Source organism: Bos taurus, chromosome 12 (assembly GCF_002263795.3).
Source record: "Bos taurus isolate L1 Dominette 01449 registration number 42190680 breed Hereford chromosome 12, ARS-UCD2.0, whole genome shotgun sequence".
Lineage (NCBI taxonomy): Eukaryota > Metazoa > Chordata > Mammalia > Artiodactyla > Bovidae > Bos > Bos taurus.
In genome coordinates, this window is record NC_037339.1 from 3,361,340 (window position 1) to 3,388,994 (window position 27,655).

A 27,655-nucleotide genomic window follows, 5' to 3' on the forward strand; every position below is an offset into this window, starting at 1 on the left:
TGTGGTTCTCACTCCATTCAGACAGTCACAGATGAGCTGCTTCACTCTCTGACAGCCTCAGAAGCTTCCCTTCTGTCCCAGCATGTTGTCCTGATGTGGAGAACCCATCCCTGCTTCAGCTCCCACATCCTGTGGGGGCAGGTCTGGTCCCACTCACTCTCCTCCTCTTTTTTCCTTCCTTCCTTTGTCCTACAGGGTTTTATGTGTATCTATGTGTTCCTTTCTGGTGGTTAAGGACTCCTGCCAGCTCTGAGCTTGTGCTCTGTGAGATCTGTGTCTGAAGATGGATTCTTGAGGCAGCTGTGGAGAGAGATGTGCTCTACATCCACCTGATCCTCTGCCATCTTGTCTCTCTGCTTTATGCTTATGAAAAGCAGTAAAAAAGTCCCTTACTCTCAACAACATAGCATCCATCCATGTTTAGCTTAAAATAAGACGTTACTACATAGGCAAAGAAGTGAGAAATTATGTGTTCCATAATGAGGGGAAAAAAGGAGAGTAGAGACAGGTTCAGAGATGACAGAGATGTTGGAACTAGCAAGCAGTTTAAAATAGCAATTTAAATATGCTTAACATTTTAAAGGAAAGAATGAACAAGATGAATACACAGATGGGAAATCCTGGTATGGAAATAGAAATTAAAAAATGGAAATATGAAACTGTAAAATGCAATAACAAATTAAAAATTGATAAATTTTACCTCATAAATATTAAAAATTTCTGCTCATCAAAAGACTGGTTAAACATATTTGCAATAAAATGGACTTAATCTGACTTTCTAAAGAACTTCTATAAACCAATTTAAGAAAAAAAGAAAAATGTACTTTTTAGCAAAAGGGTGAAAGGCCTGAACAGCCATTTACAAAGAAAGATAAGCAAATAGGATGTGAAAAAAATTTTAACATCATTAGACTTATGAAAATTGAATCCACAGAGAGTCGACATACATATTTACTAGAAACACTAAATTTTAAAAAGCTGAAATGACTATATATTAACAAATATTTATAGCAATTGGAACTCTAACACATTGTAAATAGGTGTGTAAAATGATACAACTAATTTGGAAAATCATTTGGCAGTATATTTTAAAGCTATAATTGCATTCAGTGTGAAGTGTTAGTTGCTCAGTCCTGTTCAACTCTTTGCAACTCTATGGACTGTAGCCTGCTAGGCTCCTCTGTCCATGGAATTCTCCAGGCAAAAATGCAGGAGTGGGCTGCCATTCCTTTCTCCAGGGGTTCTTTCTGACCCATGGATAAAAGTCAGCTCTTCCCCACTGTAGGCAGATTCACAGATTCTTTACTGTCGGAAGCACCAGGGAAGCCCTTTTCACTCCTAAGTATGTATCCAAGAGAAATAAAAGCAAACATCGAAAAAAGTCTTATATACGAATACCTATGAAAAGAAAGTGAAAATGTTAGTTGCTTAGTAGTGTCTGACTCTTTGTGACCTAATGCACTGTAGCCTGCCAGGCTCCTCTGTCCATGAGATTTCCCAGGCGAAAATACTGGTGTGGGTTGCCATGCCCTCCCTTCACCAGGGGATCTTTCCAAGCCAGGGATCGAACTCAGGTCTTCTGTATTGCAGGCAGATTATTTATTGACTGTGCCACAGAATATCTATAAGATAAAAGATATGTATAGCAGGTTTAAATAACTGAGAAAAGAAGAGAAGCAAAAGGTAAAGGAGACAGGGAAAGATATACCCATCAAAAAGTCCCCCAAAATAGCAAGGAGAGATATTTTACCTCTTAAGTGAACAATGCAAAGAAATAGATGAAAACAATAAAATGGGAAAGACTAGAGATCTCCTCAAGAAAATTAGAGATATCAATGGAACAATTCATGCAAAGATAGTCACAATAAAGGACAGTGTGGTAAGGACCTAAAGATACAGAAGAGATTAAGAAGAGGTGGCAAGAATACACAGAAGAACTGTACTTAATATAATTAATGACCTGGATAACCACAATGGTGTGATCACTCACCTAGAGCCAGACATTCTGGAGTGTGAAGTCAAGCTGGCCTTAGGAAGCATCACTACGAAAAAAGATAGTTGGAAGTAATGGAATTCCAACTGAGCCATTTCAAATCCTAAAAGATGGTGATGTTAAACTGCTGTACTCAATATGCCAGCAAAGTTGGAAAACTCAGCAGTGTTCACAGGACACGAAAATATTAGGTTTAATTCCAATCCCAAAGAAGGGCAAAGCCAAAGACTGTTCAAACTACTGTACAACTGCACTCTTTTCACATGCTAACAAGGTAATCCTTAAAATCCTTCAAGCTAGGCTTCAACAGTAATGGAACTGAGAACTTTCAAATGTACAGGCTGAGTTTAGAAAAGACAGAGAAAGCAGAGATCAAATTGCCAACATCTGTTGGATCATAGAAAAAGCAAGAGAATTCCAGAAAAAAAAATCTACTTCTGTTTTATCAACTGCACTAAAGCCTTTACAATAAAGGACAGAAATGGTATGAACCTAACAGAAGCAGAAGATATTAAGAACAGGTGGCAAGAATACACAGAAGAACTGTACAAAAAAGATCATCATGACCAAGATAATCATGATGGTGTGATCACTCACCTTCCTGGAATGTGAAGTCAAGTGGGCCTTAAAAAGCATCACTATAAACAAAGCTAGAGGAGGTGATGGAATTCCAGTTAAGCTATTTCAAATCCTGAAAGACGATGCTGTGAAAGTGCTGCATTCAATATGCCAGCAAATTTGGAAAACTCAGAGGTGGCCACAGGACTGGAAAAGGTCAGTTTTCATTCCAATCCCAAAGAAAGACAATGCCAAAGAATGCTCAAACTACGGCAAAACTGTACTCATCTCACATGCTAGAAAAGTAATGCTCAAAATTCTCCAAGCCAGGCTTCAGCAATATGTGAACCGTGAACTTCCAGATGTTCAAGCTGGTTTTAGGAAAGGCAGAGGTACCAGAGATCAAATTGCCAACATCTGCTGGATCATCGAAAGAGCAAGAGAGTTCCAGAAAAACATATATTTCTGCTTTATTGACTATGCCAAAGCCTTTGACTTTGTGGATCACAATAAACTGTGGAAAATTATTCAAGAGATGGGGATATCAGACCACCTGACCTGCCTCTTGAGAAACCTGTATGCAGGTCAGGAAACAACAGTTAGAACTGGACATGGAATAACAGGCTGGTTCCAAATAGGAAAAAGAATATGTCAAGGCTGTTGTCACTCTGCTTCAGTTCAGTTCAGTCGCTCAGTCATGTCTGACTCTTTGCGACCCCATGAATCGCAGCACGCCAGGCCTCCCTGTCCATCACCAACTCCCGGAATTCACTCAGACTCATGTCCATCGAGTCAGTGATGCCATCCAGCCATCTCATCCTCTGTCGTCCCCTTCTCCTCCTGCCCCCAATCCCTCCCAGCATCAGAGTCTTTTCCAATGAGTCAACTCTTCACAAGAGGTGGCCAAAGTACTGCAGTTTCAGCTTTAGCATCATTCCTTCCAAAGAAATCCTAGGGCTGATCTCCTTCAGAATGGCCTGGTTGGATCTCCTTGCAGTCCAAGGGACTCTCAAGTGTCTTCTCCAACACCATAGTTCAAAAGCATCAATTCTTCGGTGCTCAGCCTTCTTCACAGTCCAACTCTCACATCCATACATGACCACAGGAAAAACCATAGCCTTGACTAGACGGACCTTTGTTGGCAAAGTAATATCTCTGCTTTTGAATATTCTATCTAGGTTGGTCATAACTTTCCTTCCAAGGAGTAAGCATCTTTTAATTTCATGGCTGCAGTCACCATCTGCAGTGATTTTGGAGCCCCTAAAAATAAAGTCTGCCACTGTTTCCACTGTTTCCCCATCTATTTCCCATGAAGTGATGGGACCGGATGCCATGATCTTCATTTTCTGAATGTTGAGCTTTAAGCCAACTTTTTCATTCTCCACTTTCACTTTCATCAAGAGGCTTTTTAGTTCCTCTTCACTTTCTGCCATAAGGGTGGTGTCATCTGCATATCTGAGGTTATTGATATTTCTCCTGGCAATCTTGATTCCAGCTTGTGCTTCTTCCAGTCCAGCGTTTCTCATGATGTACCCTGCATATAAGTCAAATAAGCAGGGTGACAATATACAGCCTTGAGGTACTCCTTTTCCTATTTGGAACCAGTCTGTTGTTCCATGTGCAGTTCTAACTGTTGCTTCCTGACCTGCATACAGATTTCTCAAGAGGCAGGTCAGATGGTCTGGTATTCCCATCTCTTTCAGAATGTTCCACGGTTTATTGTGATCCACACAGTCAAAGGCTTTGGCATAGTCAATAAAGCAGAAATAGATGTTTTTCTGGAACTCTCTTGCTTTTCCCATGATCCAGCAGATGTTGGCAATTTGATCTCTGGTTCCTCTTTCTTTTCTAAAACCAGCTTGAAAATCAGGAAGTTCACGGTTCACGTATTGCTTATTTAACTTATATGCAAGGTACATCATGAGAAATGCTGGGGTGGAGGAAGCACAAGCTGGAATCAAGATTGCCGGGAGAAATATCAATACCACCCTTATGGTAGAAAGTGAAGAGGAACTAAAAAGCCTCTTGATGAAAGTGAAAGAGGAGAGTGAAAAAGTTGGCTTAAGGCTCAACATTCAGAAAACTAAGATCATGGCATCTGGTCCCACCACTTCATGGCAAATAGATGGGGAAACAGTGGAAACAGTGACAGACTTTTTTTGAGCTCCAAAATCACTGCAGATGGTGATTGAAGCCATGAAATTAAAAGACACTTACTCCTTGGAAGGAAAGTTATGACCAACCTAGACAGTATATTAAAACTCAGAGACATTACTTTGTCAACAAAGGTCCGTCCAGTCAAAGCTATGATTTTTCCAGTAGTCATGTATGGATGTAAGAGTTGGACTATAAAGAAAGCTGATCACTGAAGAATTGATTATTTTGACCTGTGGTGATGGAGAAAACTCTTTAGAGTGCCTTGGACTGCAAAGAGATCCAACCAGTCCATTCTGAAGGAGATCAGCCCTGGGATTTCTTTGGAAGGAATGATGCTAAAGCTGAAACTCCAATACTTTGGCTTCCTGATGCAAAGAGCTGACTCATTTGAAAAGACCCTGATGCTGGGAAAGATTGAGGGCAGGAGCAGAAGGGGACGACAGAGGATGAAATGGTTGTATGGCATCACTGACTCAATGGACATGAGTTTGGGTGAACTCCGGGAGTTGGTGATAGATAGGGAGGCCTGGCATGCTGTGGTTCATGGGGTCGCAGAGTCGGACATGGATGAGCGACTGAACTGAACTGATGTGGATCCCAGCAAGCTGTGGGAAATTCTTCAAGAGATGGGAATACCAGACCACCTTACCTGCCTTTTGAAATACTTCCATGCAGGTCAAGAAACAGCAGTTAGAATCAGACATGGAACAATGGACTGGTTCAAAATTGGAAAAGTAGTACGTCAAGGCTATATATTGTCACCCGATTGTTTAACTTATATGCAGAGTACATTATTTGAACTACTGGGCTGGATAAATCAAAAGCTGGATTCAATATTCTCAAGAGAAATATCAATAACTTCAGATATGCAGATGACACCACCCTAATGGCAAAAAGGAAAGAGGAACTGAAGAGCTTGTTAATGAAGGTGAAAGGAGAGAGTAAAAAATCCGGGTTAAACTCAACATTCAAAAAATGAAGATCATAGTATCCAGTCCCATAATTTTATGGCAAATAAGTGGGGGAAAAGTGGAAAGAGCAACAAACTTTATATCCTTGGGTTTCAAAATCACTGTGGATAATGACTGCAACCATGAAATTAAAAGAGGCTTGCTCTTAGGAAGAAAGCTATGGCAACTTAAACAGCATGCTAAAAAGCAGAAACAACATTTTGCTGACAAAGGTCCATCTAGTCAAACTATGATTTTTCCAGTAATCATGTGCTGATGTGAAAGTTGGGCCATAAAGAAGTCTGAGCACTGAAGACTTTTTAACTGTGGTGTTGAGGAGACTCTTGAGAATCCCTTGGACTGCAAGGAGATCAAACCAGTCAATCCTAAAGGAAATAAACCCTGAATGTTCATTGGAAGGACTGATGCTAAAGCTGAAGCTCCAATATGTTGGCCACATGATTGCAAGGAGTGGACTCATTGGAAACGACCCTGATGCTGGGAAAGATTGAACACAGAATAAGAGGGTGACACAGAATGAGATCATTAGATGGCATCATCAACTCAATGGCCATGAATTTGAGCAAACTCCTGGAGATAGTAAGGACAAGGAAGTGTGGCATGCATCAAAGAGTTGGGCACGACTGAGCAACTGAACAGCAGCAACAACAAACTAGAAATAGCCCAAATTTTCATCAACAACTTAGTGGCTAATATTTTGAATTTATTTGAATGTTGAATTTATTCAAATATTTGAGTTTCTTTACAATAAAATGCTCCTTAGCAATAACATGAAAGAACCACTTGTACATGTAAAAACATGGGTTGTTTTGAAAACTGAATGAAAGAATTCGGTTATAAAAGTACTTATTCATATATTTTAGAGCACTTTTTATCACAGGTGAAATTGAGATATATATTAGAACAGTGGTTGCCCCTAGAGGTGACAGATTTAGGGAGGATTGAGTGGCAAGAGGGATGCAGGAATTTTCTGAGATGATAGAAGTATTAATACTTCTTATTATAATAGACTTGTGGGTCACAAAAGTGAGTGTATCCATTTGTCAAACATTTATTGCTTATATCCTTTACTGTGTGACTACTACACATGAATTTAACATAGAAGTACCTTTTGGATTGCTCAGTTCCTTCTCACTTCATGGTTTCAGATGAATTTTGCAGTTATACATCTGTAGCTGTATGAAGTCTGTAGGCTAAATGAGCTATTTTATTTATTTATCTTTACTAATTTTTTAAACAATATAAAAAGTCATTTAACAATGATTTACTTAAAGTCTTAGGCAAGTCTAATAGATACACAAATTCTACTAACACACCTAATTACAAGATAGCAAGTAGCTGACTTACAACACAAATTCAGATGGCAATGTCCTAGAGACCCAGCATAGGCTCAAAGAAAGTAGCTTTAGACTTCTGCAAAATGATCAGAACCTAGTAGATGGCAGTAGGAAATATGCACTCACCTGTATGGTCACTCAACAAGGACTGCAAAACTGCTGAGGATCACAGTTCTGGCCTTTTCATTTCAGATCACTTTAGCAACTTTTACTTGTAGGTTCTGCTTCAACAAATGCTGCCATCCTGTTCTTTGGTACAGCCTCAAAGGAACAGTCTCTCAAAAGAATCTGAGAAGTTTGCTAGAGAGGAGAAAAGAGAAAGAAACCGAAAAAAGAATCTTGTTAATAAGTAAATAAATAAATGAAGCCTACAATAAAAGAAAAAATCAAACCAGAAGTCGAGATTGATGCGAGTCAGTAATGGCTGTCACATACCACCACCCAACCATTACACAGCAATGTGGGCGAGCATATCTCATGCCGGACCGCTATTGAGACAGCAGTTTTGCCCAGTCTTCAGCCTCCAAGTGTTTCCATTATAGTTCCCTATTTTTAGGAGCTAATAGCTAGGCTACAATAATTTGCTTCAGGCTGGCATACCAGGTCTCAGTCAGGGAGCACATTTAGAATAATAGAAGATTGCCTGTTGCAGATGTTTTTATTGTGTGTGTGTTTGTCTATGTGTGTGTGTGGTGTGTGTTCATATAGCCTAAAAATATTGGCTGTTGCAAAAATTACTTTTGATAACTGATTGCTCTCTTATGAGATACAGCGTTCCTTGCCTACCCCAAATACTAGAAAAAAGATCAAGTTGCTGAAAAGATGTCTTTTTAGACAAGAAATGTGTTAATTCATATTCATTTCCATTAGTTCCAGTACCTAGTGGGTGTTTAATAAGTGTTCACTGTCAAGAGCAAAAACAACAATTCTATTTATTAAACATGGCATTGTCTTCACCAGTCTTCTATAAATATGCTTCTGGGAATGTGATTTATTCTAAAAAGAATAAGCTAAAATAACTGTAATATTCTAAACAATGTTTATGGCACATCAAGCATCTGTTGAATGTTAATCTCAGGAAATAGAATTTCACGAGTTTCACGGAGTTGCAGTTTGTTTTAAGGGATCTTCTTTTAGGAGAAGTGAGTTACTTGCTTACACTTTTAAAAAGATATTTTATTGAGCACTGGTTATTTCGGGAAGCCCACGTCATGCAGCAGACTGCTTCGCAGTCAAACACTGATCCTATGTGAAACTGGTTGTGGAACCCCATGGGTAAGTGCGTGATGGCTGAAGGGGAAATCCTTAGACTCAGTTCCTCCTGATGGTTTACGGAGGGGGAATGGTGCATGGTGGTTACAGAAAGGAGGCCCACTGACAGAAGGAGAATCCAAGCCATACAGCAATATCTGCTTTAAGTCAACCATTAGTGAAGCTGAGCCACTCAGTCGTGTCCGACTCTTTGCGACCCCATGGACTGTAGCCTCCCAGGCTCCTCTGTCCATGGGATTTTCCAGGCAAGGGTGCTGGAGTGGGTTGCCATTTCTTTCTTCAGGGGATCTTCCTAACCCAGGGATTGAACCTGGGTCTCCCACATTGCAGGCAGATGCTTTACCGTTTGAGCCATCAGGGAAGCTTCAACCATTGGTTGCACATTATCCTTAAACTTAGCAAAAATTATATACTGTAGGTAAAATGTCCCCTACATAGCAGAGGAATCTGAACTCCAGACAGATAAATAACTTGCCCAGAATCAAACATCTAGTAAAGGAGTATTACTTTGCTGTCAAAGGAAAACATGAAGAATTGGTAATATAGATAAGAAATTATGACCCTTTTATACAATCCATTTTCAGAGAAATAAATTTTAGAGAATATTTTTCTTGGGTTTTCCTGGTGGCTCAGTGGTAAAGAATCTGCCTGCCAGTGCAGGAGACATGGGTTTTATCCCTGGTCCGGAAAGATCCCACATGCCGCGTGGCCACTAAGCCTGTGTGCCACAGCTATTAAGCCAGTGCTCTGGAGCCCAGGAGCTGCAGCTGCTGAGCCCATGTAACTCAACTTCTGAAGCCCCACACCCTAGAGCCTGCGCTCTATGACAAGAGAAGCCACCACAATGAGCAGGTCAGGCACTTCAACTAGAGAGCAGCCCCCACTCGCTGCTGCTAGAGAAAACTCACACGCACCAAGGAAGAACCAGCACAGTTAAAAACAAAATAAAGAAATAACGTAAAAACAAGAAATTATTTCTCTCAAGAATTGAGCCACAACACTGGAGAGAGATTAAAGCCTATCTTCAGCTTTCCTTGTGGCTCAGCTGGTAAAGAATCCACCAGCAATGTGGGAGACCTGGGTTCGATCCCTGGGTTGGGAAGATCCCCTGGGGAAGTGAAAGGCTACCCACTCCAGTATTCTTGCCTGGAGAACTCCATGGACTGTTGCAAAGAGTCGGACTGACTGGCTGGGTGACCTTCACTTCCTACTTCCTTCCTTCTGCTAAAACCTATTTTTCATTCATCTAAAGTCCAAGGATGTTTTAGAGACTTTATTTCTTTCGCTCAGGACATGAATGCATGAATGTTGTTAAATCTAATTGATGCGCTTCGGTTCTAATCTTGCCTTTTCGGTACTGTTGGACACAGTTGGCCAGTCTCTTCTTGAAACACATTTTCACTTGGCTGCAATAATGCAGTACTACACCTCCGGTCTTCCTCTTAATTCCTTCTCAGTTTCTCGGCATTTGGCTCCTCCACCTCTTCCATGTTAGAATTTTCTCAGAAAATTCTTCCTTTTCTATTTCTCTTCTCGCCTGCCAATTCTATCCTTTGTCCCTCAGAGCTTAGCCTTTCTGACTCCTGTCAGCTCCCCTTACATGTTAAGCTCTTTCCTGAGGCCTTTCCCATCTGCGTGGAGTTCTTTTTCTCTTCCTCTTTGCTTGGTTCAGAATTCACCATCAGTTACATGGACATATGGTATGTGATGACCTAGTCATTTTCTTCTTTCTTTCTTTCTTTTTTTTTTTCTTTAAACCTTTTTTCCCCCTTTTATCTGTTAACGTGGCCAATTACATTGCTTTTCTAAAGTTAAACTAACCTTGCTTTCAGGTACAACCAACTTAATTAAGATGAATTATCCTGTTTTAGCCAATTCCTGGTTTCAATTTGTCAACAGACTTTTAATGATTTTTGCACCTATGTTCAAAATGAGTTTGTACTATGTTTTTCTCTCATACTTTCCTCAGAAAGTTTTGGTATCAAGGAAATACCAGCCTGATGCAATTAATTAAAGTTTATCCTATTTTTTCTGTTCTCTGGAAGTGTGGAGGGTTGAAATTAACTTCTCCTTGAACTTGTTAGTAAGGTCATTTGGACCGGGAGTGTGTTTTGAAGAAAGTTTTGTTATTGGGTTCAGTTTCTTTATCTTCATCTCAGTTGTTTATCTCTTTTGGAAAATTTGTAAGAATTTCTAGGAATTTTCAAGGAAGTTTTTACTGAATTCCAAATTTATTGGAATAAATTTGTTTGTTATCTTTTTAATATCTGTAGGATCTTATTTATGCCCTTTCCCTAATTTTATTCCTGACTAAATTGTCCCTTCTTTATTGTTTCTTTGTCAGTCATCTCATACGTATATTTAAATTTTTAATTTCTATTAAAATGCATTTCCTTTCACACACTGTACTTTTTGAAGATCGATATGTCATATTTTCATTTTCAGTAAGTTCAGCGTATTTCCTTATTTCTCTTGATTTCCTTTTATAACATCTAAACATATAAAGACTTTCTATTTATGTTTTAATTATTCATAGTTGTCAAAGAACATATACCTTATGACTACTACCATGTTTACTGGCTTTATGGCATGAAATAATTTTCAATTTTTATAATCGTTATACTTTTCTTAGAAGAATTTAAGGACAGTATAGGGTTCTCTTAGATCCATTGAGTCAACTTTTTTCTATATATCTTGAGTTTATATATGTGCTGTCTCCAAATGACTGTTTTGGCTCTTTCTGCTTGTAGTTTTGTTTTGTAATGACCTTGTACATTTTGAGATCATATTATTGATCATACACTTATTTTAAATTCCTAGTTTTCTAGGTGATTTTTAAATTGTTATTAGTTTCTTTACTTTAATTTAGTATTTGATACATTTGCCATGTATCTAATTCTTTATCTTTTTGATTTCTTAAATTTATTGTTTTTTGCAGTGAATATTGGGTTTCCCAGGTGGCGCTAGTGGTAAAGAACCCACCTGCTGATCCTGGAGGCATAAGAGATGCAGGTTGGGTCTCTGGATTAGGAAGCTCCCCTGGAGAAGGAAATGGCAATCCACTCCAGTATTCTTGTCTGGAAAATTCCATGGACAGAGGAGCCTGGCAGGCTGCATTCTATGGGGCTGCTGAGAGTTGGACACGATTGAGCGCATGTGTGCGCAGTCAATATTTATGTAGAGAGGCTTATAATTTTACCTCTTTATTTGTTCTTCATATCCTCTTGTACCTCAACTTTGTTTTATAACAGCAGTTTTGTTCTGCCTGATGAAAATGCCTTTGTTGCTCTCCTTTAGACCCTTTCTTTACTGAAAGAATAGAACTTTTTGGTGACCATCAGGGATTGCCAATAACTTCTTCATATTTCAGGAATCAAGCTAAAGGAATCAAAACCAAACAAAAAAAATGTGCATGATCATTGTCACATCAGGGGTTAGGGATAGAGCAATGGACAATAAATCCAGGAAACTTTAAAATAATAAATGAAAAAGTCAAGACGATAAATGTAAGCCCTATAGTTGTCATAACTGCTATAAAAGATAAAATAAACTGTGAGAAAGAATAAAGTGAGAGGGATCTGAATTCAGGTTGAGGAGCTCAGAGGAGCCATAGTCTCTAAGTGTGTCCGTGCTAAGTCCCTTCAATCGTGTCTGACTCTGTGCAACCCTATGGACTGTACCCCCAGGCTCCTCTGTCCATGGGATTCTCCAGGTGAGAATACTGGAGTGGGTTGCCAGGTCCTCCTCCAGGGGATCTTCCACACCAAGGGATAGAACCCTCCTCTCATATGTCTCTTGCATTGGCAGACACATTCTTTACCACTAGTGCCACCTGGGAAGCCCTAGTCCCTAAGAGTAGAGGATAAATTACAGTATTCTAGATAGAGGATAGAGTTTAGCCTCAGTGTATTTGCTGGATGGCTATTTACTTTGGGAGAGACAGAAAGCTTGTGCGGTGAAATATATGGAGAAAAGAAGAAAGTGAAATTTGATAAGATAGGAGATCAAAAAGGAATCCATAGGTCTTGGCAATGAGTTTGCCTTTTAGTTGTAATGTTTTGGAATCAGTTGGAGGAATGAAGTAGGTTGACAAGAAGTTCATTATATTTTGTAAAAGATTATTTTTGCTATTGAGCAGAGTAGGAACTGGTAGATGATGGACTTGAAAGTGTCTTATGAGCAGTGATGTGTTTGAACAAATTGGTGGGAATAGAAATAAAGATAATTGTACCAATTTTAAACATACTTTGGAGTTAGACTGGACAGAATTTATTAATGTTAATGCATCCTATTTTATTAACTTTTTTTCTAGGGCACTGAAGTAAAATGTGATAGTATTTATTAATTGAGCCAGGGAAAAGGTACAGTAAATGAGAAATTTGATATTTCAATTTTGGATGGGTTAAGCTTGGGATGTTTGTGAAATGTTAAGGTTAAGATGTCAAGTGAGCATGTGGATATAGACACCTGGATTTCAGTGAAGCCATGGGCTGCACTTAAAAATTTAGGTGTCATCAGCATTAAGGGTTTTTAAAGCTCTGAAAATGGATGAAATCACTTCAGGGGAAAGAAGGATGAGAGAAAAGAGCTAGGACTGACCTGAGGAATTTTAATGTCTAAATATTGGATGCAGAAGGCAGACGGCCCAGGGAGGTCAAAGGCCAGATAGTTTCAAAGAGAAGTATAGGTTTTTCCCATATCACAGAAGTGTTTACTTATTTTATTTTACAGAAGGGAAAATGGACCTCCTTCTTTGTTAACTAGCTTAGCTTCAAATCAGATAACAATGTCTACTATGATCTTTGGCTTTCTGAAATCTGTGCTCAAATGACCAGGCTATTGGCCTGAATGGAGACATTTAGGCCATTAAGACTTTTTGGAGGCCCAAAAGATGACTTTTGGACTCCACATCAAGACAAAATAGGTCATCCTAGTTTGAAATAAGTAATAAAGCGGTAATCAAAGTCTATTCTGAAAATGCTTGAAAAAGAGCTGAAACTTTTCTTTTTCAGTTTCTCTCTGTTAAAATCAGCAGGAAAATCACTCTGAATTACATGGTGTTAAAAGGAAAAGATAAATTTCCTTCAGATTTCTTCATGGCCTCATTGATCTCAGTTAGATAAACTTTGGTGATGGCTATCTTTGAATGAATATTGTCAGGAATACCATAGGTTTTGGCTGACACCTAAACTGCTTGAAGGCTGATTACATTTAAGTTGTGAGCATCTCCTATTAGGCTTTTATAAAACATCACCAATGATCAGAAATGCCAGTGCTTAGGAGAAAAAATGTCTATTGTTGGTCAGAGCTTTAATTAAAAACTATACTTTGTTTTCAATCCAATTTTGGAAAGAATATAGGAGAAAAAGCAAGATGTAAATTTTACAATGCCTTGGCAATGTAGCCAATTCTCAGCTGAACAAAGAAGCTTATATGCAGAAAATCTTGTAGGAATAAAGCATGTAAAATAAATAAAAAGCTTCCAGTGTTTAATTCCAATCTTCTCTACAGCAACTGGAGCTGCTGATAAGACACCTACTCGGAGTAATGATGCATAATGTGAAAATGCAATAACCCAGACCTCATAAGTACAGACGAATGCCATCTTTTTAAAGGAAATGGTTGCAAATGTGAAGTGCAGTGTGCTGAGCCATTTTCAGAAGTATTTTCATAAACATGGCAAAATGCCAAGGTTTGGTTTTTCCAAACATGATAGGAAGAGCAAGAAATATAACTACTATTGGGGCATCTGGTATTTGTCCACATTGTATCATATAAATATTTCCGTGCTGTCGATTCATTATTGGTGGCAGTTTTAATGGGAATATAAATATTATAAAGTGTGTTTACTACAGATAAATCATAGAGGTGCTGAAGTAATTTGCAGTACTAAAGCTCATTTTGGATAATTACAGAGCCCCTGAAGAAAGTGTTTTGTATCACAAAAAAGTGGATTGTTAATAAGTAACTGTTTGGGTTGGTGACATTCTGGAAAGGGTAGAGGGTGATCCTGTTTGGGACTAGTTTAGGAATGCATGAGAACATTAGTGAGAAAAAAAAGACATTTTTTGATCAGAAAGAGAGGAAAACCACAGTAGTGTCATTTCCGTTGTTGGGCTAGCCTCATTCAGTCACATTTCATGCAGATGACTTTCTGTAACTACAGAAATAACATAAGAAATGATTAGTTAAGATTATGCTGGCAGTAAAGATACTAATATTTTATTGCACATTGAATTCTAGCTTTCATTTTATGCAGAGGTAAATTAGACTGCAATGTTGTTTATCCTTGTTTTATGAAGGCTATTTTCATCACAGTATTAAAGGTTATTATTGGTTTACCTCCTGCTTCCTCTTTTATTGGAATAAGGTGATTTTCAGCTTCTTTTTTTTCCCCTGAAAACCATAAGACACAGTAAACTTTAAACATGATGAATTAACAAAAGAGAATTAAATAATTGTGTCCTGGGCTTTGGAAGGTCATATTGTAATGAGATTAAAATTTCTTGCCTTCAGGTATTGCTCATTTGTAAACTAGCCTGGCTTGGTCTTCTTGTAAATAGTCTGCTGATTAGATTAATTTCATATGAAATATAAATTCCTTTCCTTTCTGACAAGCTGGTCAGAATTTGGCAATTTGGCGATTGTTTAAGAAAAAAATGCAGCATAGAAGGAAAAAAATTCTTCAACAAAGTGAAATGAGCATAAAATTAGATTTTAGCTGAGATTGAGGTACCTACACTGCTATTTAAAAGGGAGTTCAGCAGCCATTGAGTGAGTGTTGTGTTTAGGTTTGGGAAAGGAGTAGCAGCTGGATTAGGAGAAGGCAATGACACCCCACTCCAGTACTCTTGCCTGGAAAATCCCATGGGTGCAGGAGCCTGGTAGGCTGCAGTCCATGGGGTCTTGAAGAGTCGGACACGACTGAGCGACTTCACTTTCATGCACTGGAGAAGAAAATGGCAACCCACTCCACTGTTCTTGCCTGGAGAATCCCAGGGACGGCAGAGCCTGGTGGGCTGCAGTCTATGGGGTCGCACAGAGCCAGACACGACTGAAGCGACTTAGCGGCAGCAGCAGCTGGATTGAGAGAAACAATGGGCTGCTCTCCTCCGGGTGCGCCTCCCATGGCTGCCTGCCTTCTGGACCGATCCTCTGCCTTGCTGTGCTGTGTGGTTTGGCTTTCAGGGGTCCATGCATGAGTGCACACACACGTGTGCACGGGGGCAAACAGACCAAATAGAGTTTCCAATGAAGAGTGCTATTTGAATAAATTTGTTATTTATGGTATTTGCTTCAAAGTGTTAGCTTTCTCTCAACATCAGTCTTTCCTCAGGGAAAGAATTTAATCAGTTTTCCCTGGCAAAAATAGTCACATCTTTTACTGGTAACATTTCCTGGTTTTTCTGACTTTGGTTGAAATTTAGGAAGCCTGGGATAATCCAGATATAATAACAGATATTTGGGTTCTTCCACTTATCTCATTCAAATTTGGCTTATCTAGAAAGGCTTCAAAGCTCTTGATAGCATCTGATGTACAGATTTCATTTCACAACACTCCTCTGCCATTCATTTTACAGAGTGAACGTTAGGAAGAATGCTAATTTTCTTAAGAAAAGAGGCTCTGAGGGCTTAGCCTTTTCACACCTGTTTCAATTTTCTTCCGATTCAAATATGATAGCCTTTGCCTTTAAAGTGGTTTCAAATGTCAACTTGGGGTAGTGAAATGTTGAGAACTGAACTTTTATGTTTCATTAGTGTGTAGATGAATGCTAGCCAACCTGGTTGGAGAAATAGTTCCTTAAAAGTAAATCAGATTTCCCCACTGGTTATCATGAGAAATTGAAGTTGCCTTCCCTTAAGACATATAAAGAAACTGAGACTGTATTGAAAACTTTAGATAGGGATAGAGGATGTCAACATTGTATGCCAGACGTTGTGGTAAAATAACATGGTTGGAAATTTTGTAAATTACTTTTGTTACTGAACAGAACAGGAATCCACTCCCCCATCATGCAGCAAAATCAAACTATAGACACCACTTGGTGAAGAAAATTACAACTTTTATTTGCAGGGCATTGAGCAGAGAAGGCAATGGCACCCCACTCCAGTACTCTTGCCTGGAAAATCCCATGGACGGAGGAGCCTGGTAGGCTGCAGTCCATGGGGTCACTAAGAGTCGGACATGACTGAGCGACTTCACTTTCACTTTTCACTTTCCTGCATTGGAGAAGGAAATGGCAACCCACTCCAGTGTTCTTGCCTGGAGAATCCCAGGGACGGGGGAGCCTGGTGGCCTGCCGTCTATGGGGTCGCACAGAGTTGGACACGACTGAAGTGACTTAGCAGAGCAAGAAGATCGGGCACCTCATGCTCAAAAGATTCAAACTCCCTGGTGGCTTTCAGGGGAGGGATTTGGAGTGAGGTGACTGTTGCAGTTCATGGACCTTCTGATTGTTTGATGGTGAAGCAACAGGGTAATATTTTGGGATCTTAATCATTAAGCCTCTGGTTTCAACCAGTCTGGGGTCTACTGCTTGTGATCAGCTTATCCTCACTGTTTTCCACCTGCTCTGCAGGAACAACTCAAAGCTGTGAGTCAGATGTCCAGATAAATCCCCTGAGGAGCGACTAGGACTCTGTATTCTCACTGAACTATTCAGACTAACTTGCTTCACTGCTTTTTCTTTGTTTCTGCAATTCCATCACTTCTCTAATTAGTAACAGTTTCAGTCTGCTTTTTGGAGCTCAGGGAAGGCCTGGGAGACTAAAGCCCTTTTCTATAGACAAGGAACTGAGACAAAGATGGATTTTTGTACCTGGTGGGGTCCCCCTTTTCTTGATATTCCCCAATCCTGGGGGTGACAAGGATGGGACAAGAAAGTGAATAAAATATCAACTAGAGAAGTTTATCTAAACTCAGCAGGGAAACTTGGTTTTAGGGGGACTTGGTTTCTCTTTATCCACTCCTTTTTTTTTTTTTTTTAGTGCTTTTCCTACTCTACTACTACTACTAAGTCACTTCAGTCCTGTCTGACTCTGTGCGACCCCATAGATGGCAGCCCACCAGGCTCCCTCGTCCCTGGGATTCTCCAGGCAAGAACACTGGAGTGGGTTGCCATTTCCTTCTCCAATGCATGAAAGTGAAAAGTGAAAGTGAAGTCGCTCAGTCATGTCTGACTCTTAGCGACCCCATGGACTGCAGCCTACCAGGCTCCTCTGCCCATGGGATTTTCCAGGCAAGAGTACTGGAGTGGGGTGCCATTGCCTTCTCTGTTTTCCTACTCTAGGAATAAATAAATTTTCTAAATCCAGAGAATTTCTATGATGCTTAAGTACTCATCACATGCATATGAATGACATCAAGGATAGTTTTCTTACATATTCTCCAACATCCAACTGGTTCATTGTTGTGTTCATTATAAATCATTACATAGCTAAACTTGGAGACACTTACACATCTTCAATACAAATTCAAGGATAAATCTGTGGCCTCTTGTAGCAGGATACAGTTAGTGCAAGAGCCATATCAAAGTCCTCATATGGAAGCCTCTGCATTGCAGGTTAGCGAGGAGAGTGTCGTCACTTGCTGGGAGGGTGGTGCATCCGAAACTCGTGGGGACAGAGGCTCCTGTGCTTGAGACCTTTCCAGACTTTATCTTATGTAACTCTTTATCTAGTTGTTCATTCATTTCCTTTAATATCCTTTGTAATAAACCAGTAATTTATTCTATTCTGCCTAAGAAAAGAGATCAGGAAATGAGACAATGAAGTAGCAAATGTCAGAGTTGTCTAAGGTAGACAGGGAGTGGGAAAGATTTCCCAGATGCAAATGCAGAGCTGAGAAGTAGCCTGGCTTCTCTAGACAAGATTCCTGGAGGAGAAGCAACTAGTATGTATCCATGATGAAAACCATGGAGCAAGGAGACAGGGAACTTGATGATGTTTTTCAACAGTGATGGTGATGCCAAAATCCTTAGCTTCTGTGCATCGGTGCTGAATTGAATCTTGGAGACAGAGTTTTTGGGGAAGTAAAGAACAATAGCTTTATTGCTTTGACCGGAAAAGGGGGACACAGTGGGCCTCTGCCCTTGAAAAATTTGTGTCCCAATCTGGGCGGATTAAGTGGAAATTTTTATAGCAGTAGTTCAATGGTGGGGTCACTGACAAGATTAGACTGTGTGTACTTGCCTGTATTCCTCTAATCTGGTGTCAGGTAATCTTCTTGATGAACTTCTCATGTTCCTTTAATCTGTCCTTAGGTGGTCTCTGGAATGAAGGATGCTGACAACTTCTGCATTTTGAGATTTAATTCTATAAAGAGCTTAAAAGCATGTTATGAGTGTCCCTTGAGGCAAAACCAGGAAACTGACCCAAGAATGCATTATTGTTTCCTGACTATCCCTCCCTTGTCTTCACATCCTTTCCCTTCCCAGATTAGCAACAATTTGAAATATGTCCATTGGAGCTCAGAGAAGGTGATGGGAGCTGTAGCCTGTTCCCTACAAGAAACGGGGAACCCGGAAAGGCTTCCACGTCCAGCAACTCCACAGGGGCCTGTTTGATTTCAGAGACAGTCATGGATGTTTTTCCTCAGAATTTCTTGTTAAACAAAATATATCCACTTCCTATTTAACCCACTGGAGTAGAATTTTCCATTACAGTGACTCTAATCCAAACAGACAATACTGGTTAATTAATATGTATCAACACCTATTAAGTAGGAATAGTGTGGTTCCAAGCACGTTATATAAATATTAACTCCTCAAATCCTCACAAAGACCTCATGAGACCAGCCGAAAGTTCTCAAAGTGTGGTCCCTGGACCAGTAGCATCAGCATTATCCAGAAACGTGTTAGAAATGGAAAATCTGGGGCCTCAGCTCAAACCTTCAGGATCAGCTACTCTGGAGTTGGGGACTGAGCAGTCTACTTTTTTTTTTTATAAGAGCTCCAGGTCATTCTGGTGTATACTACTGTTTGGCAAACACTGAGACAGAGTGTTTCTACTATCTCAATTTCAAATAAATTGACTGGACTGAATTTAAGTCACTTGTCCAAGTCACTCAATCAGCAAGACTGACTCCTAAGTCTGCATCTGCAACCACTACTTTAAACTCCTGCTGTCCATCCCGTGCTAAGAACTTCTGTGCTAGAGAAGTGGTTTTCAAAATTTGAAAGCATTCTCTTTTGAAAAAATTGTGTACCTCCTTGTACATTTTTAAGTTGACATCTAACAATTTCACATGACAAGGTTAAACAATTGTAAATAATCTGATTTTCAGTGTATTTTAAATTATGACATTTTAAAATGCATTCTGTCAGTTTTCTGAACATATCCAGTGGAATCTAAATAACAGAGTGATTTAAATCTACTATCGTCCATTAAAAATAAACACACAAACTGTTCTCTAAAGTTAAAAAACTATCCTTACAATATTTCAGCCCCATCTACCTGTCCAAAGAAGGATCACAATGAATCACAGATGAGATATGGGATACGGGTATAGACAGAGTTTTTATTGTCAGTTGTTCATTATGTCATTTTGACATGTCATTTTACCTCTGTGAAACTCAATATTCTCATCTATAAAAGATCATATTAATACTTTACATGAGTTGTAAAGATCAAATAAAATGTAAAATATTCAGCACAGTCTCTGCTACTTAATAGATGTTTTGTTTCCCAAATGTATATACTAATTTATATATATTATATATATATATGTATATATAAATTAACTTCTTCATTGACTTGGTTGCTTTCTTTACCTCCTTCTCTTCTTTTCCAAATCTGTACTACTATATCATGGGTTTTGCCTTATCTGACCTTGGAGGAAGGCTTCCCTGATACCTCAGTTGGTAAAGAATCCACCTGCAATGCAGGAGACCCCAGTTCGAATCCTGGTTTGGGAAGATTCGCAGGAGAAGGGATGGGGTCTTGGAGGAAACCTTCTTTTGCTTGACCTCTCTGTGTTCAGTGTTCATGAGTGGTATTAGACTCTGCTGGTGTTGGAGCTGGTTGGAGTACCTGCTAAGTTAGGAAGAAAGGCAGGTGCACCTGGCTTTACACCCTACACCTCTCATCATGTCTGTTTTCTCCTGTCACTGCTACATGAAACCCAGATACTTTCTACTCAGAGGGCTCCAGAGGTGGTGTAAGGGTGAGTGGTCAGCGGGGGACCAGCACTCAGGAACAGCCAACCATGTGCCTTGATCTCCATTATTTTATTTAATCCTCACAATAGCTCTAAGAGTGGGATATTCTATTGCCCATTATAATTCAAATACTATAAATATTTCGTCCTGGTTTATGCAGCTGACAACATCAGAACTGGATTTAAGATGCAGATTTTCTGATTTAAAGTTTAAGAACTATCATGTGGAGGTTGGTCTCAGGGAGTAACGGCTTCAAAACCAAGGCACGTGTCCTTGAGGGGAATGAGCTCTGAGGAGAGCCCCAGATGTAAAGATGTTAATCAGTTGTGAAAATCCTGGCTTTACTTCTGTCTCCTCTGTTCCCACTGGGTTTGTTGCCTAATTTATCCCATAGAGTCTATGACTTTCCATCAAATTGGTCTTCTCAATCATCTGGTCCTACGCTTCTGATTCTTTTTTTGCCTTAATGATCATGTTTTTTCATCTTGCTCACCAATTTTTGGATTTCAAACACTTACTTAAGGTTTAATTTTGCCTTAACTCAGTGGTCTCAGACTCTGTACTCCACATGGTGGAGCTGGGTGATGTAAGCTCTATGAATCCTACTTTAGGATGAGCTTTTTGAAAATAAATTCAAAGAGTTCCTAAGCTATTCCTTGAATTATGCACATTAAAATGTATTTATATTAATAATACAATATTTAATTGTCCCTTCATTAATGGGGATTCCCTGGTGGCTCAGCTGGTAAAGAATCTTCCTGAAATGCAGGAGACCCAGGTCAATCCCTGGATTGGGAAGATCGCCTGGAGAAGGGAATGGACACCAACTCCAGTATTCTTGCCTAGAGAATTCCATAGTCGGAGGAGCCTGGCTGGCTACAGTCTATGGGGTCACAAAAAGTCAAACATGACTGAGCAACTAACCCTTTTTTTCTTTCACTATTAATGATAAGCTAAGTACAACTGGTTAACTGAGTTATGAATATTAAACACTCTTTCTTAAATTAACTGTGGATAGTTTACTTGACTTTGCTTAGTTCTTAGCTATTGTTTGCATATCCACACCCTCAAGATTATATAATTGTAATAGTCATTATGCTCTGTGGTTAAGATTTGCATGCGTTCTGAATATCGTTCTTCATTTTCAGGTCAGCTTGTTGCTTAAGTCTAGTGTAGTCTGAAGAATTATTCCTAGAGTGAAGCTTTTTGTGCTATAGAAAAAAACTTTTGTCCAAGCTTCTAAAATATCCTTTTATACTGGAGTACTTTAATGAAAATTTTTTTTTTCATTCAGACCTTCCTCTCCTGTAATTGCTTTCTGAATGACTTCAACAACTTACTCTTTTAAAAATCGAGTTTCTTTAGAACCGTAAGTGGCATTATCTTCTAAGATGTAGCTTTTACGGCCCGGTATCTGCTGACTGATGGGAGACAAGGAGACTGTGGCATCTGCAAGAGACTAACCTATAGTTTCAGCTGCAGATACAGGAGGAAGGGAATTTGGACCTAAGAGCTGGAAACCATGCCCTGCAGAGCAGCAACGATTTTGGATGTTGTGCTCTTGAAAACTTATATGTGGACCAAATCCCCTAGGACTTTATGGAAAGGAACCAAATAGGAAGTGGCATCATCTTAAGTCTGGAGTCTAGGGTCAGAGTTCAGAGGAGAAATGGTAGCAGTGAAACTCTCTTCTTTGTAGGACTGAAATCTATGAAATACCCACTAAACAAAGCAAACATTAAGGCTGAGTTTTAGGAATATAGCTCAGTTCTCAGAATGGGGCCAAATTCTACAATGTCAGGAAAAATACAACTGCTTTCAAAAATCCCTTTTACTTGAAGCCTGAATAGATCCAGAGATACGTGTTCATGCAGAAGTTAGCCATGGTGGGTGGAGGCATGTGGAATATAGGAATCAAGGCTTGACCTAGCCAGCATTTTAAATTCACAGTGTAGTTAACTATAAGTTCAACTAGTCCATGGAGAATTATAAGCAAAAACATTTCCTTACTACAGCTAGGTACAGATACTCCTGGTGTTCCACCTAGACCGCTGGACTGCCCAGGGCCACTTCCGTATGTTTTGCTCCTTCTTTAGAGCTTTCAAACTTCAGCTGCAGAAATCACTTAGCCAGAGGCCAAGGCAAACTCTGTGGTGTAATGTATGCTCCAGAGCTCCCAGCAGACTCTGGATAAGCTGGGGGTTCATTTAAAAACCACACTGTTTGACTTCATCTCTAGCTGCCTCTCTGTATCTCCTGGAAGAAATTCTTTAATGAATCACTTGCAAGTGAATCTTTCTCTTTTGCACCTCTTCTGGGGAAACTGAGCTAAGACAACCCATGCTTCTGATATTTTGAGAAACAATAAACAAATATGCTCATAGGAACACAATACTAGGTAATGGAGAGTATTCATTGCAGTTTTGAGAATGTAAGAGCAAAATGAAATTTAAATGCATCAATGACTTGTTTTATAGCTCTACAACTAATCTTTGTTGTTTTTCCAGTCCTTTTTCCATGATGGGACTGTCGCTGAAATACGTCAATCTAAATCCCAATCTTACAGTCATTATCACAGATTAGTGTTCAACTTGATGTTTGGTGATGTGCACTACAGCAGCTTACAAATAGCCTGCAGTCTTTCAAGAAAACTTTTTTTTATATATAAAAGGAACCAAGTAACGTTAGCTTCTTGCTATTGTGTACTTACCTTTGTATTTGATAATCCTTCCATATTATGACACTGTTGTTGCTGCTTATTATTGAAAATTTAATAGTATTTAATTAAAATCTGGAAATGTGCTTTCAATTATATTACCCTAAAAAGTGAAAAAAAAAAAGGGGGGGGGTAATCCTTACCATTTGCATTATACTGGAAACTGTTAAACACTTAATCTTCTTGCATAGTGGTTCTGTGCTTTTAAGAGGATTATATTATTAATTGTTTAATTATTCATTATGCTGCATTTTGCCATTCAGTACCAAAGCTTTTTTTAAATTAATTTAATGTTTTATCCTTCTTAGCCGTCATTCTTTGTACTGGGCTTTCTGTTCTTTCATGATAGGATGTCACAGCAAAGAATCAAGAGGATGGCTTGTTGAAAACTAAGCCTGTAGCTCTACAAATAGATCTTTTGCCAGAGCAATGACTCAACACACCACCCGGCAAGTGAGTTTCATGGAGCTCCAGAGACAGCAGTTAGAAATGTATCACCAGCGAGAGCATCATTAATCATAATTGTGGGAGTGACAGTCAGTTTCTTGACCTCACTGAGACAGGCAGGGAGGTCAGTGCCTCAAGCAGTTCATCCTTCAGGCAAGGAAAACTTTTGGGATGATTTCCCTTTTTGTTATCGCTGGCATTTTTATTTAATCCAGTCATTTTCCCCACAGTCTGGGCAGAAGTACAACAGCTTCTAGCAGGCACAATCTGGCCCATTTTCTTTTTCTCTCTGCCAAAAGTAACCTTGGCAATTGATGGCTTAGGAAGAGCTACCACACCCTTTTTCTTCAGCTGTGTTTTCTCTCCTTTCCTCTGCTCTCTTTTTTCCTCTATGTTTCTTCGTGGGTCTAAAGATCAGGAGGGAAGAAAGAGTCATCGCAAAGTAATCTGGAGCGAGCAGCCCTAGCCATTTCTCTGTGCTGATTGTAGAAGTTTGCAAGCTACCTTCCCATGTGTAATGGTGCCACGTGCCTCTCCCCAGTGGTCAGGTTGGCCACCGGTTGCTGGGAGGGACCTGGGGCTCACATGAGACCCTGTTGCAGCCAGTGACTCTCACCCTAGGCACCATGGAGGACTCTTCATAAAAGAAAAATGCATAGAAAGAAAAGAACTCAAGGACCTTGGTTTTATTACAGAGTCAACATTAAGACATGAAGACATTTGATTTTATACAACATGATGTTTTAACAAAAGAAAAATGTTATATCAGTGAAAAGAATTATTTCAGTTAATATGAAAAATTATTTTATAATTTTTAAAAAAGTTTATTTTGTATTGAGGTATAGGAAAATTCTGAAAGAGATGGGAATACCAGACCACCTGACCTGCCTCTTGAGAAACCTATATGCAGGTCAGGAAGAAACAGTTAGAACTGGACATGGAACAACAGACTGGTTCCAAATAGGAAAAGGAGTACATCAAGGCTGTATATTGTCACCCTGCTTATTTAACTTATAGGCAGATTACATCATGAGAAATGCTGGGCTGGAGGAAATACAAGCTGGAATCAATATTGCTGGGAGAAATAACAATAACCTCAGATATGCAGATGACACCACTCTTATGGCAGAAAGTGAAGAGGAACTAAAAAGCCTCTTGATGAAAGTGAAAGAGGAGAGTGAAAAAGTTGGCTTAAAGCTCAACATTCAGAAAACAAAGATCATGGCATCTTGTCCCATCAATTCATGGCAGATAGATGGGGAAAGAGTGGAAACAGTGTTAGACTATTTTTTTGGACTCCAAAATCACTGCAGATGGTGATTGCAGCCATGAAATTAAAAGATGCTTACTCCTTGGAAGGAAAGTTATGACCAACCTAGAGAGCATATTGAAAAGCAGAGATATTACTTTGCCAACAAAGGTCCATCTAGTCAAGGCTATGGTTTTTCTAGTGGTCATGTATGGATGTGAGAGTTGGACTGTGAAGAAAGCTGAGTGCTGAAGAATTGATGCTTTTGAACTGTGGTGTTGGAGAAGACTCTTGAGAGTCCCTTGGACTGCAAGGAGATCCAACCAGTCCATCCTAAAGGAGATCAGTCCTGGGTGTTGATTGGAGGGACTGATGCTGAAGCTGAAACTCCAATACTTTGGCCACCTCATGTGAAGAGTTGACTCATTGGAAAAGACCCTGATGCTGGGAGGGATTGGGGGCAGGAGGAGAAGGGGACGACAGAGGATGAGATGGCTGGATGGCGTCACCGACTCAATGGACATGAGTTTGAGTGAACTCCGGGAGTTGGTGATGGACAGGGAGGCCTGGTGTGCTGCGATTCATGGGGTCACAAAGAGTCAGACACGACTGAGCGACTGAACTGAACTGAACTGATAGTCAATCAACAATGCTGTGATAGACTCAGGTGAACAGTGAAGGGACTCAGCCATACATATACATGTATCCATTCTCCTATAAGGGCTTCCCTGGTGGCTCAAACAGTAAAGAATCTGCCTGCAGTGCAGGAGTCCTGAGTTTGACCTCTGGGTTGGGAAGATCCCCTGGAGAAGGGAAGGCAACCCACTTCAGTATTCTTGCCTGGAGAATTCCATGAACAGAGGAGCCTGGTGGGCTGGAGTTTTTGGGATTGCAGAGTCAGACACAACTGAGTCACTGAAACACACACACACACACACACACACACACACACACACAAACACACCCTCCTCCAAATTCCCGTGGCATCCAGGCTGCCACATAAAATTCAGCTGAGTTCCATGTGCTATATCAGTTCAGTTCAGTCGCTCAGTTCAGTTCAGTTCAGTTCAGTTCAGTTGCTCGGTCGTGTCTGACTCTTTGCGACCCCATGAATCGCAGCACACCAGGCCTCCCTGTCCATCACCAACTCCCGGAGTTCACCCAGACTCAAGTCCATCGAGTCAGTGATGCCATCCAGCCATCTCATCCTCTGTCGTCCCCTTCTCCTCCTGCCCCCAATCCCTCCCAGCATCAGGGTCTTTTCCAATGAGTCAACTCTTCACATGAGGTGGCCAAAGTATTGGAGTTTCAGCTTCAGCATCAGTCCCTCCAATCAACACCCAGGACTGATCTCCTTTAGGATGGACTGGTTGGATCTCCTTGCAGTCCAAGGGACTCTCAAGAGTCTTCTCCAACACCACAGTTCAAAAGCATCAATTCTTCAGCACTCAGCTTTCTTCACAGTCCAACTATCCTATCCATACGTGACCACTGGAAAAACTATAGCCTTGAATAGACAGACCTTTGTTGGCAAAGTAATATCTCTGCTTTTCAATATACTCTCTAGGTTGGTCATAACTTTCCTTCCAAGGAGTAAGCATCTTTTAATTTCATGGCTGCAATTACCATTTGCTATATAGTAGGTCTTTACTAGTTATCCATTTTAAATATAGCAGTGTGCAAATGCTCATCCCAAACTCCCTAACTATCCCTTCCCCCCATCCTTCCTCCTGGCAACCAGAAGTTCATTCTCTATGTCTGTGAGTCTCCTTATGTTTTGTAACTTCATTTATATCATTTCTTTTTAGATTCCAAGTATAAGAGATGTCATACAATATTTCTCTTTATCTGACTTACTTCACTTAGTATGACAATCTCTAGGTTCATCCATGTTGCTGCAAATGTATTATTATCATTCTTTTTAATAGCTGAGTAATATTTGAAAAGAATTTTAAATAATTAATTGTGTTTCTACTATGCCATGCACATACTAGGCTATTGGAATACAAAATTTACCAAGTTAGACGTGGTCCAACATTTATACCATGTGAGCTCCTGGAGGAAAAGAGATGGATAAATGAGTAAAAAAAGAATAAAATTTAAATAGTGGTAAGAAAAAGGAAAGAAGTACAAGAATGAGGTGAGACTATGTGGTAGTGGGGTGGATATTTTAGATGTGATGGTCAAGGAATGTTTCCCTGAAAAGATGTAATATATTATAATGTTATGTGAATATGCAATATTATGTAAAATATGTAATATTGTGGGTTTTTCTTGTATATTTTAAGAAGATTCTGAATGTGTCAACTCATCAGTAAAGCAATAAGAGCATGCCTGATAAGTGTTGATCATTATTAGAAAATGATGATTGTTTTTCAAGAATTTTTAGATAAACTCCTAATATATTTGTTTTTCCTTTCTTTGATTCATAAAATAAACATTTTTAAAACATTCAGAAACTGATCTTAGATCAGACCTATTCTGTAAACAGTTTTACTTCTCTTGTAATTTAATTAATTTCTGATAAATAATTATATTAAGAGAGATCTAGTTTTTAAGTGTAATGCCATGCCCTTTATTCCAGTCCAAAAAATATGCAGGTATTTGAAGGCTTGTAATGCCACTGTCATTGAAATTAGAGATCTGTTTATATTATATGTCATGATTTTTCTCTCTATCTGCAAATCAATTTACTTTAAAGGCAATGGATACGTTTAGCCTTTCTCTTCAAAGAGATTTAAACAATTGAGGCAACTCTTTTTCTTCTTCCTTTTTTTTCCATTTCTGAATTATACTA